The following is a 15,562-nucleotide window of genomic DNA, read 5'->3' as shown; positions in this document are numbered from 1 at the left end:
GTGATTAGTGCTGTTGTGAGCTGTTTGTCTGCATGTCCTCAGGAGGTAATGAGGAAGCCATCTCCCTGTTTACCATGAAGCATTTTGCAGGCGCAAAAGAAGACAGGCACACAAAGGCCTTTAATAACATCCTTAATATGGACCGCAGCAGGAGAGTCAGCCTCTAATGCAAACCACGACCTTCTGCTGAAGGAGAGATTTTCAAAGAACTTGCTGCTGGTGAGCAGATATCTCCTGACTGAACCCACTCTTTCTGTCTACGCATCGCTGTATCACATTACCCTGCGTGGTGATTCGGTGATAGATTTAATATGTGGGTCTCCTAACACGCCCAAAGAGCTGCATCTCTGGTCCCACAAAAGCTGTTCAGACTGCACAGGTGATGAGAGCGGTTCAGCCACACACGTCAAATCCCAGCTGACCCTTCCCTGGCCTGTTGCTGAAGTCCGCTGCGCTCTTTTTCATAATGATAACAGGCAGAGCAGGCTGAGACTCAGGGCGATCCCTCTGCACCAGACAGTCAGCTCACTCCCATCCCACTACAATGGAACTAGTATGTGGCCAAGGGCGTCTACGCCTTGATAAATATGCATCGATGCCTCAGAGAAGATGTAGTTATTTCCACCGTTTTGTGTGGGAGTGTAAATTTATGTGTGTAATCCCTGTGTACTATATCAATGCTTCTGGTCAAAATGAGAATGAATATTCACACATGTGTGCACTTGTGCGCACACATGGCTGATCCTTTTAAAGTCAATAAATACAGATATAGTGGTGTAACCATCTCTGCACATGTACAGTCAGATACAGTAAGATGCAGATGATGCAACCTCTGAGCAGAGGCACACATTTATAGCATGCACAGTACGCTTTGAACGTGTTTTACACTCACAGGCAGAAGGGTCTTCTTCCTTTGTACAGCAATAAAAACAACTGAATCTTTTCAACTTCTTTTGAACTATACAACCATTTTTGAAAAGTTATGCCTCCACTGGTTCTTGAAAGTTTTGTATTTTGTGTTGGATGCTACAGGCAGACATATAAAAGAGATAGAGACTGACCCTATAAATATAAACCCTACAGAGTTTCAGCTGTGTTCATCCACTGAGTTTGGACGACAAAGTCATAATCTCCTTGTCCAAGGTGGAAATCAGGGCAACACCTGAGCTGGTGATGTCATTAGATGTCACACTGAACTACTGAATGAATCTGCAGACAATTTCAATTGTACTGTAAATGTGTTAGCTGTGACTCAGAAAATGTCTCCATGTCCCAGTAAAGTGACTGTGGCTGCTGTCAAAGAGTCCCACAGGAGTTGTTCTATTATTCACTGTTTATGGAGCAGCCTTGGGGTCTGTGTCTGGATGACATCATCATCACTCCTGCCCGTCTCCTTGATTTTACAAAAGAAACTAATTCACAGATTTATACTAAGCATAACAGAAGATTTTCTATTCAAGGGTTTGATTTAAAGTCTCCAATAGAAAGGTCACATCTAGAGCTGTTTTCAAACTCTTCTTCCCACTAACTTAGTCTTACATGTATTGAACAGTTTTGAAGTTAAATTCTAAGCGTTTCTAAAAGCTAGGCGTGCCAGATGTGTATATGGTGCTGCAAAAATCCCAGAACTCTATGTCTGAATTTGGTGAGGAGAAAACTATAAAAATGGACCAACTGCCTGAGGCCGAGGGCCTGGTGTGGAGGATATATGTGTTTGTTCTGGTCGTGCCCTGTCGTTCTGTGGTCTTTAAGACTTTTAGATGGATTCATGTGAATCAGCGTGAACCTGCGTGTACATGTCTGGAGCGCTTTGTGAATCAAGCTCAAACAGAGCTGACAAATCAGACCAAATGGCCCCTTCTTACACTGTTTGGTCAGGCACAGTGATTCTAATACAAAGATGGATGCATGCAGGTTACAACTGTCATAATCTTATTGGAGATTTCACACTGACTGTCAGACCTGGTGAGTGTCAAAGCCCGAAATTTCAGCATTTACATTCTGCTCTCAACTCCTTACAGCCTTTAATTTTACATGGGCTTGAATGCTTGAGTCACCACCTGTCGATTTATTTAAACTTTAAACAGTGTTACGGAGAATCTGCCCATTTTTCACATTTAATTCAGATTAACGTTACAGCTGCACAGCCTGGGAAACCTCACTTTATGACTGTAATGTAAAACATTTTATCACCATGCCGAGCCTGTCAGTGTACGCTCCTGTCATTCAGTGCAGGCCTGTAATGGGTTTCAGTGCATATCCTTACCTTGACATTAGCTCTATTCACCAGTTGCCTGAATTTCAAGTTCAGTCTTGACTTACTTTTGTCACAATTGGTCACAAACATCTTTCTGGACACACTATTTTCCAGATGTCTTACTGTGGCTAATGTGACTGAAACCCAACCGCATGGCAATTCATGTCATTTAAATAACAAAAGAGAAAAAATAATAAGCGCAAGTACTATATCAACCAGAATAACCAAATGACTGTTCCACGGCAGGTATTTGGTCAATCAGTGCACACTGAAGCAATTATCTGTACTACAATGAGCCAACAGGACTGAAAATCATGAAAACAGAAGTGTACATATAGAACTCACACTGTTCAACAAGTGCAGGCAATATTTTTATTGACTTTGTCAGCATTATGAAATGGGAGCTCTTGCTTTACAATAAAACAATAAAGGAAGAACAATATATATATATATGACTCATCACTCATACACAACAGAAATCCTGCAAAAACATGGGCAGCACAACAAATTCACGTCTGTGTAAAGAGGATTTGGACCTGTAAAGCCTCCAGCTGTTATGAACAGCTGCTTGGGCTTGTTAGAGATGCTGTTTTCCTGAAATACAGAAATGCAAACATGTATCACTTTTGGTTTCTACTTTTTCTAATTTACATTACGGTACTTCCTTCTTCTTCTTCTTCTTCTTTTTTTTAATTCTGTGAATACACTATGAACTGCTGTCGGCTGTGGGTTTGTATGTAGGCTGGTTTTGGAGGGGAAATTGTAGGCTGTTGTTCAGCAACACATCCTTTTTTAATTTTATTTCAATAAATTAATTTTGAGCCAAATCCCTTAAAACAATTATTTTGCACAAACTGGATGAGGGTCTTACGTTAGTAAATGTAAAATACTAGTATTAAAATTCTTTTGTGTGCAGCAGTAAGGTTAAACATAGTATAGTTATAGTTGTTATTTTTGTTTCTTCCATTCAAATATCTTCATTTTAGTTTAGTCTCAAAGAGAGTGTTTGCTTTGTGGCTACATTCATCCACGAGGATGATACTAATATCTTTTGAACGACCACATTTATGATCATGGGAGGCAAAGATGTCACTTTTCGTTTATATGCTAAGTTAGCTGGATATGAAACCTTCTATACATTTGCTGCAATGATGATTATGACAGCTTTTATGATAATTACATTACCTCTGGTGATCAATGCTTTATATTGCACAGATGATGGATAGCTGCCGGCTTCAGTGATAATATGTATAGTTAAGCCTATCATTTCATCATACACTCATCACACTGCAGCAGTGATTACCTCTGTTTACTGTAAAGACATGAAGAAACTCTATAATTATATCAGCATGAAAATGTTCTGCTCTTGTCAGCCTTGAGTTTTGTTATCAACTTGTGCTGAAGTGAAGCCAATTTACCTCTTCCTTAAAACATCTGTAATGATGGCTGCAGTTGAGAAGGTATTTTAAGACATGTTGATATAATTTCTGTTACTATGGAGTCATTAGTGCGTCTTGTACTTTACTTGAGAAGTGAAATAAAATGTATGCTACTCATCTGTTTCCAAGGTAATTCAGCATGTGTGTTTGTGTATTTGTGCCCACATTTCAGTTACAGATAGATGCTGCAGATCAAGACCACAAATACCAGCATACATGTTTTATATATGTGCACGAACAAAATGACCAAGTTGAGAAACAAGGAACAGCAACATGCCTTTACCATGTGATCAAGCAGCAGGACAGTTTTTGGCTCTGTTTTCTTAGAGGCAATTACAGCTTAATCATGTATTCACACAACAGGAAATCAACTGTCTAGTTTGAATAAATTGTTTAGTTTAGCAGCTCTACACATTCATATCACACACAGTGACTTTCAGTCCAGTGAAGATGAGAACTGATGAGCACCAAGATGTCTGAATATGTATGTCTAAAGATAGACTTTTAGTGATAGTAGACGTACAATAATGCCAAAGCAGAAACAAGAAGTTGATTAATCGATAAGTCGATCAACAAAGAATATTAGATTGATAAGAATTTAGATATTTGAGCACTCATTCAAGTCAGATTTTAAGCACATCTTTCTGTTTTTTGGCTTCTGTGACAGCAAACTGAATCTCTTTGGATAACATGCTGCAGGTCTGTCAGAACAAGCTGTTTGAATACGTCATCTTGGGCTTTGCCAAACAATTCATTGATAAATGGAAAAATAATATATTGGTCAGATTAATCAATAATGAATATAAGACTTAGTTTCAGCCTTAACAGCTACATTATGTTTGTGGGCTTTTGTCGGCAAAATATCTAGAGATAGATAAAAGTGACTTTCAGAGCGCAAGGTAACGTCTTCAGGTTTGTTTTGTCGGACCCACAGTCCAGAAGCCAAACACACTGAAGAGCCATCTCAGTGTGGAACCAGCACATGTCTGGCATTTTGCTTGAAAAACAACTAATCAATAATTAAAATAGTAATTGGCCATTTTTCTCCAATGATTAATTGATTAATCAATTAAGATTTTTTCTTTCCAACTTTGATCCGAAACGAATGAATGAATGAAAACTGTGCAACATCTTTCCAAAACGTGTTAACTAATGACAGTGCTGCTGTTTGTGTACAGTCCTGCCCTCCACCGACTGACATGTTTACAGTACATCATGATGCACTGAGAGCTGCCATGTGACATAACTCTGCATTGTTACTTCAGAAAATGTGACAAGATCAGTCGAGTATTTATTATTGATACACTTAACGCGAAAATCGCTGTTTGGCTATAAATAGCCCATTGTGGGTTTTTTTTTTGTTTTTGTTTTGCCATTATTATTCTTGAATGTATTGAATCGATTCATTGATTTCTCACTGAGAGAGAGAGAGAGAGAGAGAGAGAGAGAGAGAGAGAGAGAGAGAGAGAGAGAGAGAGAGAGAGAGAGAGAGAGAGACCCTCTCTATCCAAGTATTGCCTCCAGTCCGGTAAGTGTTATGAGTGGGCCTATCATCCAGCATAGACATACATGAGTAGCGTATTCATTATTGATGTCATTGCAGTTGCCCTGTTATGATACAGTCCTATTTGGAGTGGGCTACCTGATTTGCTCAGCGCGTCCGTCAAAGCGGTGCGTGGCCCTGCGTCGGCTGGCTGCGCGCGCTCATAGGTCGGACCGAGAAGAATCGGAGGGGGAGTCCAAAAGGTGCGCGCTTACGAGGCTGCGCGCCGCAAGGAGGGGGAGAGGTCCAGCTGCAAAAAAAAAAAAAAAAAAAAAAAAAAAAAAAAGGAAAAAAAAAGGAAAAAAAAAATACGGCGTGACAATGGCAACATCAAGCATCTCGTAAAACCTAGATAACAGGCGAGGGGGCGCCGCTAATCGGGAGGCGACGGCCCCTGTTTGTCCTGAGAAGGAGGAGGCGATATTAGGACATGCTGGCTGCCCTATAGCGCGTTTCCTGGAATACGAATTCTTCCGTAATTGAAAATGGAGCGGCGGGGGAGAGGAGAGTCGCGCTGTCTCCATCATTGAGAGGCGCGTCCACCTGCTATCACTGGAGGCCCGGGCTGCTGCTGCCGCTGCCGCTGCTGCTGCTGGTGCTGGTGGTGGTGGTGGTGGTGGTGGCGGGGAGGGTGGGGGGTGGGGGGGGAAGACATGCAGGGGAAGTGTTTGCATTTCGGGGGAAAGACGCATCTCTGATACTGTCCAAAGCGGCTGAGAAGGATCCCATTGCGACGGGGGAAAAACGCAGTTCGGGCGCACACGCTCCGGAGGTAGGCAGTGAAATCGTTATTATGCTGCTATTCAGCGTGCTGTGTCTATTTGAATAGTGAGCGAGCTCTCTTAGGTATGCACATGACAGCTTGATTTATACACACACTGATTTATGTGCCTGCTTTGCCTGATTTGATGTGATCGGACATTTTATTCAAAGGGAGAACACACCAAGCATGCGGTGTAGTAGCTGCCCTGCCTCCTTGGGACAGCTGTCGTAGCCTACATTCATTCGTCTCTGCTCCATCGATTACCTATTCCCTGCGAAAAATACCCCCACTTCTATAAAGCACAGGCACGGACCCGTTCGCTTTCGGCTCGGAAATTGAACACAAATACAGATGCCACGTGCGGTTGTTCATATCGGAGTCAGCTGCCTTGCACTGTTTGTATGTTTTGAAGGCAAACAGTGGCCTGTGGACGTCATTTTGGATCAGCGTTATGTATCCCGAGCAGTGCTGCCCCAAAAATGAATAAGAGATGAATAAGGGGGAATAATCTATAGTCCAAACTAATGAATGATTCATGAATGGGCTATTGAAACCCAATGGGATAACACATCATCTTACAGCTAGGCCCCTCCACTGTGATATGGCGAATAAATGATTCATAAACAGTTTATAAGCACACAGTTCTTAAAAAAATGGCCTAAACATCAGGATAGCAGAGCACACACACACACACACACACACACACACACAGGTGCACCAAGGCATGTGTGAATGCCTGCACTGTCGGGTCACTAGATCAGTAGCTTACTGTGTCTGTGCTCCCCTTTAAGGATGCCTCATGACAGATGTTTACTGGATGTCCCAGTCAGCCACACTGCGAGCCAGACAAGCCATGCTCGAGAATAATGAGCTGCAGCCCATTCGAGCAGCCTCTGTGCTGTGCTTTTGTGGAGGTGTTAGAATCACTTGTTAACTTTGTTTTAAATAGGGATTTAATTGGATTAAATTTTAACGAGCTAGAAATTTGCCTGGCTGATGTTTATCGGAATGTCTTGTAATATGGGATTTTCAAAATAAGAACCTGGTGAATTTATCGCCACGATTAATCAGCAGCACAGCCAGCAGTTATTGACCTGACCTGACACGTTTTGATTTATGTTTTGGAGCTCTTATTAGCCGATTTGACGGGGTGTTTTTAGACTTTTCAGCATGCGTTGGGTGCTTGTTGGGAGATTTGCTTAATTAAACTATGGGGGCAGCCCTCTCCTTCTCTAATGTGAAGACAGCAGTGGAAACCAGATGGAAAACCATGCATTGATTGAGTCAAAGAGAGCCTATAAGAGGGCCAAATTGAGTTGACATGTTGATGTGGGAGTCATTATCATGTGTTATCATGTGTGCCATCACACCATTGGGCCCGGGGCCACGTGACGTGTTGAGGGGAGAGGGTCTTCTCACTCTGGCCGCCTGGCCTTGTTTGAGGATCACAGATCCGGAAACTAACAAGAGCCACCATATCAAACTGTGTCTTCATTCTGCAGTGTGCCACCAAGCCAGCCACGGAGTTTTGTCTTGACAGCGTTCACCGTTCACATCTCCGCCTGGTCAGTCTCATTTGCTCTCGCTCAAGTGCTGCTCTCCGTTCACTTGAAATTGGGTGAGAAATTGAGCCCAATGACACATTTTATGGCTCTGTTCCATAGTAGCAAGGACAGTGCTGGAAGGTTTTCTGAAAATGTGTTTAAAATGCTCTCCGAGCGTTATGTTGCAGCAATAAAACCAGCAGCTTGTGTACATAGTCTCTTATCTTCCCCTGCCCATGTGTGCTCTGTGGCTTCTCCTCTGCTTCAGCCTTAGGCACATGTGTCGGGCCTCTACTACCACACCTGTCAAATTAGAGGGAGTCTCAGTTGTAGAGAATGAGCTGATGCTCATCAATCACCCGCTTTCTTACCAGTGGACATGTTGTTCATATGTGAAGTTTCCGATTCATACTTTACCCCTTTACACCTGCTTATCACTGTAAAGCAGACTAATGAAAAGATGCAACCATCAGGGTATTACACTGCGTTATCACCAATGTTTATTTGTGTGATTGATCATTTTCTAGTCATCAGATATTGCCTGGTAGCTTGTGCTGCAAGTTCCGACTTTCAGAAAAGGCAGGATACATTTGAGAACATCTTGTTTAGCACACAGAAAGTGCTTTACCTGCATATGTGGTGCCCTGCTGGGTTTTATGTCTGGAGCGCTGCAGTTTTCTCTGCTCATTGTATTGTTTCAGTATGGAAGCACCTTGACTCTGTCCCAGCCTGCGTAGAAGCCCGCTGAGCCCATCAGGACCGACTGTATGTTTAAGCACACTGTGTTTATGTGAGGCCACTGTATGCAGAGGTCCGCTGCGTTGACCTCAGCCCTGCATTTGGGCTGTGACATGCTGGCTGTGGCCCAGCGGAGGCAGCCTTTCTCTGTACTGCTGCCGCTGCTGAGTTCTGTAATTAAAGGCAGAGGTAAGTCCAGGGGAGAAGGCTGGGCTCTGATTGGTTTTCATGGCCGCGAGGAGAGAGAGCTGCAGCATGTCCTGAGGGACTGAGGGGCTGCTGAGCTCTTTGCTGCCTGCTCTGCCCCCCCAGACGGGAGCTGTTCCAGGAAGACACACGCATTTGTAGTTGCACGCTACTGGCATGCTCACGCACACACACACACACACACACACACACACACACACACACACACACACACACACACACACACACACACACATAAACATACACAAACACATCCTGCAGCACACACACAGACACCAACATACAGAGTGGCTGAGAGAGGCAAAAATTACATCTGTAGCTGACAGGCAAACTGTGCTAATCTACTTTAAAGAATGCCCCGTTTTAGAAAATATGTGTCGGTACGAGGTGTGAGGCACTGAGGCAAAACTGTTACAGCGCAGTCATGTAATGAATTAAAAACAGCGCGATCAGAGAGACATTAAGGATCTCTCCCTCAATTGGCTGCTGCTCGGCATTGACAGAGCAGTTGACGTGTGATTGGGTTGAGTGTGGATGTGAGCAGAGGCTGCCTGTGGTTGTCTTGGACCAGCGCTCTGCAGGGGGAGCTGTGTCTACCCCCCCTTCTCTCCCTCCCTCGCTTCATAGCAGCAGCCAAACCGACGAGGGCTGCTCTGCACTCTGAGGGCCTGGCAAACATGCTCACATATAGGATCTGGGTGGGCCCCAGCGCTTTTAGGGGAAAAATGGCCTCGGCGCTCTCCTCTCCTCTTTCTCTGAATTCATTCATGACAGCTGGCTGGTTAAAGTACACTGAGGGTTTAAACCATCACATGCCTTACAAGTCCTATCAGAGAGATTCCTGTGAAAGGCAGAAGCAAGGGTGCTTTGAGGATAGGAGGTTTAAAGAAGAGATAGAGAGGAAAGCAGGCGGATGCTATTTGAATGCCAAGTCCAGCTACGTTTTCGCACCGTGTTCATGAATTAGTTCTGCCAGGATAATTAAAGTAATGCATCAGGATTTCTGCCATTAACAAATAAAAGTCCAATTAAACTGGGGTCTATTAAACCACTTTCCGCGTTGCCTACTTGATCTCAATATGTAGGCTGGTGGCCACTGGGACCATGGGCATGCGGGCTTGACGTTCATAGCTCATTTCCTGCTTCCACATCAGACCCTTATATTGCAGATGGATAGATAATGTGAAATTTCCCCTGTTCTGCTCACTCTCTCCCGGGCCCCCTTGTATTTCAACTCATGGGATTCTTGAAACAGATAGCGAGACGTGATGCTGGGAAATTTGAGAAGGAGCCGAAAGAGGTGGGGATTTAATGCAGTGGACACAGGTGCACTGACATGAATGGTGTGAAAGCGACATATTCACAACATGACTCGGGAGGGAGGAAGCTATATGACGGGGCTGGATTTTAATTGGTTTCACACAGTGTGCTCCCATGTATTGTTCCCTTTGTAATGGCACACACAGTGGCAATAACAGCTCTGGTTTTTGTTATATAATAACACTAATAGATTCATTGTCCCTTGTCTAATTTGAACATTTCTTTTTTTAATTCCTCATGTTGGAGCCGGAGGAGCCACATATCCATGTTCCGCTGGACGTGTGTACTGTCAGGATCCTGAATGCTGGAATAATAAGCCACCTTCATTAGCCTTATCTTTGATTTGATTTGGTGGAAGGAAAACGGGGGGAGGGGGATGAAAAAAGGAGGTTGATGATGAGAAAAGGAGCAAAACATAGGGTAGGATGTACTGTGAGAGAGGAGAAAACAGAGGAGCTGCAGAGGAGAGGGGGGATGGCCATGGTGGGAAGATTAGAGGAAGGGCTGGACAGACAGAGCGAGAGGGGACAGAAAAAAGGGAGAGACATAGTTACTGGTGGTTGTGGGGGTTCAGGGTGCGTCCTCCCAGCACAGCCAGTTGGAACAAACAAACGGCCGTGAGACAGACAGTGTTGTTTCTAATGGGAAGAGAAGCTCGCTGTGCCTTGGATGTTTCCCTGCACCTTTCATTTTCTAAATGCTGTTTTGTCTGTTCACCACTTAACAAGGCACCAGTGCCTCAGAAAGGAACCACGCTTTATTTGCTGCTGTACATAATTACCAGCCATTCAAGACAGGCTTGTTTGCTACTCTAAACGATGTTGTGAATTTATGTACAAATACGAGACAGGCTATATTTTGCTGTAGATCCTTTCACAAGTTGAGTGTTTGAAATTTATGGCATTGCTAGTGTTGGGCCCAAGATTTCTTGTAATTCATTTCACTTTAATTGTGCTGCTGTTTGTGGAGACTGCACCATTTGTGCCCTAATCAAACGTTAGCAATAATTGAATTGAACAGCTATTTTATCATATGTTGCGGTTGACGTCGAGAGCGGAATGACAAAAGCCTGTTGAGCAGACGCAAAAGTCTTCCTGTCAGATAGTCAGCTGACGAATGGCGCTTTACTTTCCATTTACCACAGCACGCCAGAGGCAAAATATAATCCATGCGCGACACATCTAAGCAGAGTCAAATGAGAAATGTTTTTGAATATCTTAACACAGAGAATGTGAATTGAATTGCATACATGAATTTCAAGTCGGATTTGACCCTGAGCTGTTGGATGATGTTGCTGATGATACAACAGCATGACTGCTATTCTACTACGAGTAATAATTATAATCATTCACAGCTAGTGGTCCTTGTCACAGGAGTGGGGCACAATGGAAATAATAATTAGGACTTCTCATTTCAGATGCATTGCAGAAGAGTGTATGAAGTGTGTATTGTGGCTCTTTGACTTCTAGGATGTACAGCTGTGTGTATACTCGCCTGTTTCCCTGTGTGTGTTCGCTCCAGAATTTATGCTGGCTCTGGGTTTCTCGTCAGCTTTGTGACTGCTGTTATGTTATGCTCACACACAAACACACACGCAAATATGTTTTGCATTATGGCAGTGACCCAGTCTTTGCTGTCATAAAGAAGTAGCTAATTGTAACATAAAGAGACACAAAGGGCCAGGATGCCTCCTCTGCGTTTATTCTGGGCTCGCCCCTGACAGCAGCGCTCAGTGACGTACTGAAGCTCTGTCATGCGCAAATAGACATTTTTCAACTCAGTATCTCTCAGTGCTCTTCTAACCCATTTCCCCAAGTCATCATTCAGCGACACTGTCAGAATACAGCCCACATATATCACAGTTGAGCCAGTAAAATGCTCTCCAGAAGGAGTCAAATATGCACCTCAGCGTAGCCGCTGCTGATAAAAGAGCTAATTCATCATTTAGTCACACAAAGCCTCAGAGATTCTTTGTAATATCTTGTATACGGTTTGAGTTTAGGGGATCTGGATTTGCTGAATAATTTCCAGGCTCTCTGTGCAAGACTGATTTCAGAAAGAGAGTATTTAGCTTTGCTGTGAATAAAGTGCATTTATTTTTCAACTCATGTATGTCACATTTAATTTTGTCAGATACTTTTTAGTTCAAATATTTTTTTGTTTTTTGGTAAAAAAGCAAAGAAAAATGAAAGCGATGTTTTACAATAGCATAACATTAAAGTTAGCCCAACTGTTTTGGTTCGGGCTGGGTATTGAAAACCTTTTTGATCTTTATTAACTTTTTGAGTGCTGACTCAGCTGTCAGTGTTGAATCATGTATTTCCTGATTAGGCCCATACGTTAGCTGTTTTTAGACTGTGTTTCACTTCAGTAAAGTTATTTTTTGGTTGCTCTGTGTGGGATCTGGTGCTCTTTCTTGGCTTATTTCTAAGTAAACATTATCTCAAGGTTCTGGACCCTTCATCAGACAAATCTTAAGAAATCTTCTCTGGCATTTTACAAACCAAATGATTAGTTGATTAAGTGAGAAAATAATCATTAATTTTGGTCCTAGTTAAGACAAACGAAATTCAAGAAGTTTGACCTTTTTTGAAATAGATAAAAGGGTTTTTGCAGAAAATCCTGTTTTATTCCTCAAGGTAAGGTCGTGAAAAATGATAAATAAGGTTTGGCATCAAACCTCTGCTCGAACTGCTACATGTGATAATGCAGCAGAAAGTACACGCTTGCCCTTCATCCATGCAGTAATCTTGCTTCCAGTGTGAGAGTGTCTGTCTGCCATTTACTGTTATGATGCAGTGATGTTTCTGTCACGATGGACTAAATACTTTAGGAGCATCGCAACACCAGGTATTTACCTTTTATATTCAAATGATGTTGTGTATAACCTGCTCCTGTGAGATCTGGCTTGGAGGTGTATATATGCTAGTGTATGAGTGTTCCTTTTTGCCTTTTGTGCGCACTATTTGGGGATTTGCTTATGGTTTATTTATGCAGGTAATTCCATTGAGACAAACTCTTTGTCAGGGGAGAGCTGGTGTGCAGTGTGCATGCATACTTTATAGCCATATGATCTAATAGGTTTTAAACTCAGTATCAAAGATGTATGCTGCTGCAATGTTTTGGCTCCAGTGATGAGGCCTCTGGAGATCAGGGGTAAGGTATCTCTGTGCATAGTGTATGTGTTACGGTGTGTGTGTGTGTGTGTGAATTATCTGTGTTAGGGGTAGCCGGTGCTTACAGAAGCCCTCTGTGCTGACTGTTAATCCCAAGGTGCATTGAGTCTACCTGGACTTCATAACGTGACAGAAAATTAGCAATAACAAACACCCGTCTGTCTCTCCCTCTTCTTCTCTGCCTACAACCACTGAGACTTCACAGTGAATGCAGCGACAGCCTGCCAAGCAGTTGAAAATATGAATGTGTACGTACGCATGTGCACATGCTTATTTGGCCCCCTGAGCTTTTACGTGGGCACAGAAGTTTGTTTTTGTGTATGCACGAGTCAGTCGGCATTCATATAATATTGAAATTATTTATGTTTTCTTCATCTTACACTGCACAAAAGTGGTAACGAGCAAAACGCTGTTATTTGGCTAACACAGAGTGCCTACAAGGAACACACATTCAGAGGACAAAGGCTCCATTGTCGGGAGAAAAGTTAAAAAAATAATAAAACATTTGTAACAGTTTACACTTTGACTCTTTCTCTGGGGGCTTTAGGAAATGTTAATTTAAGTTCCCATTATGAAATGTATTTAAATCAGACTAAGAATTAATTCCATTATTCTTGGAGGCAGCTGGGGCTCCTGTATCCATTGAGACGGTTTGCTGCTCCCTCCTGAGACCTGTGGGTTTTCCCATCACTTTTAAAATCAATTACCTTTCTACCTCCCTCGCCTCTCCAACTCTCTCTGAGTACTCTCCTCATATTCTTCATTAGAAAACCCACCACTTCACCTATAGCTCACTACGAACACCTCGACTGGAACCCTGTGTATTTCTAAGTGTTGGTGGCACACTTGAGTGCCTCTCTGATTTATTAATACGTCTTAGATATAGCTGTTGGCCTGTACAGATTGTTCTCAGTTGGCTTTGTCGCAGTATGTAGACAATGTTGCTGTCTCAGATATAAATAGGAAGACAATCTGTGCCTTGGTAAGACCTGTTAGCCCTATGTGACACTAAAGCCACAACAAAGACACTGCTGTACTGCTGCTGAGGAGCGGCTGCAGCCCTTGGGAGAGATCATGTTATTCTCCCTTGTGCGCCATCTCACAAACATCTCACCGCACTAACTGAGGGGAATAAGCATGGATGGGCTTGACGGCTGCTTCCTATTTTAGTCATCGGCAGGTAGGCGGATGAGTTGAACTGCGGAGGATCTCTGTGCAGCGAAGTCTTCGTCTAATTAGTTTGTCTAATTATGTCTTTGTGCTGGAAATTTCTCAAATTAGTGGTATCGTGCAGAATGTGAGCATGCTCATTATGGTTGTCATGAGAATTGTTGCGGTGGTTGGAGAAAGGAAGAGAAAGGGAGAGGGAGAGAAGGAGTGTCACTGGAACCAAGAGCTCCTCTCGGTCCAAATCCCTTTATCAAACACAAGTATCTTGTAATGGGAGATGTAGCGCCCAGCTTGGTCCCAGGAATTCACAGGGAAAATGTTACTTCTGCCTGTGAAACCCTCTGCACCCCCTCCCTCCCTTCCTGTGCAGGGGTGCACCTATTTGTGGCAGACCACAAAAAGGTCCCCTTTGATTTTCCCTCCTCGTGCGTCAGCTACAAGAGTATCACAGCATCAGGGATGTAAGTGTCTCACGTGGAGACACTTTTTGATTTTCCCTCCTTGCGAGGTGCCACAGCTCCAGGGATGAAGACCCCCCCACCCAACAAAGTCCTCCTCCTCCTGCTTGTCATCACCCACGACTCTGAGCTTCTTGTCCTGACCATAAAGTGGGGACAATCCTTCCCTCACTCCTCAGCTTCTCCTCTTTCTTTCCCTTCGTCCTTCCATCCTGCCTTTTCCTCATTGCCTCTCCTCTCTCTCTCTCTCTCTCTCTCTCTCTCTCATCCTCCCTTTCCCTCTACCTCTCTCTCTCTCTCCTTCCCCCACTCCTGGGCCTACAGTAATTGGTATTCCGAGTGGCAGCTGGGATCCATACAAACACAGCAGACAGGGGGAGAGAGTGAGCGAGGCAGAGTGTGTGTGTGTGCGAGAGGGAGAGAGAGAGAGAGAGAGAGAGACATGGAGGCAGAAAGAAAGCCAGCAAGTCAATACGCTGGTTCATTAGAGCACTGAGTCACAGTGGCCGCTGCCTCATTTGTTTGTGTTTGTCCAATACTCTGTCTTAAGCAGAGCCCACCGCCTCTGTCCGCTCACACATGGCAAACCTGACAGCAACACACCCCAAGCTGCCTGGCCGCCTGTGATATGGGCTTCTCTGTGTCTGTGAGTACTTGTACATACCATCTTATGAAATAATTACCAAATCAATAGCTCTGAATTAACCAATGCAAGGTCTTTTCTCACAGTTCTCCCCAGCTCAAGTCCAAGTTCATGCCTAGAATGGGGCCAATATGTATGTAAATTGACATTGGCTCGCCTGTATGTTATTCCATAATCATTCTGCGATGGAGTTATATTTTCCATGACTAATTATATGTCAGCAATATGTGATATTTTTGCCTGGATTAAACGAGGTGTTGATGAGACACGCAGCGACAAAAAATAGCAGGTCTGATTGTGGCGG

The 15,562-nt window shown here is 43.5% G+C and overlaps 1 protein-coding gene across 2 annotated transcripts in view; it reads left to right on the top strand.

Moving 5' to 3' along the window:
* The first annotated feature begins 5,323 nt into the window (after positions 1-5,323).
* Positions 5,324-15,562, top strand: part of nexmifb (neurite extension and migration factor b) — a 50,890-nt gene continuing 40,651 nt past the window's right edge. For both annotated transcript variants that reach the window (XR_011602169.1, XM_070962231.1), the window contains exon 1: positions 5,324-6,011. The gene's annotated coding sequence lies outside the window, so the exon portion shown is untranslated. The remainder of the gene's footprint in view (positions 6,012-15,562) is intronic.

The sequence above is a fragment of the Chaetodon trifascialis genome, chromosome 5, assembly GCF_039877785.1.
Source record: "Chaetodon trifascialis isolate fChaTrf1 chromosome 5, fChaTrf1.hap1, whole genome shotgun sequence".
NCBI lineage: Eukaryota > Metazoa > Chordata > Actinopteri > Chaetodontiformes > Chaetodontidae > Chaetodon > Chaetodon trifascialis.
This window is presented reverse-complemented; position numbering and strand designations above follow the sequence as displayed.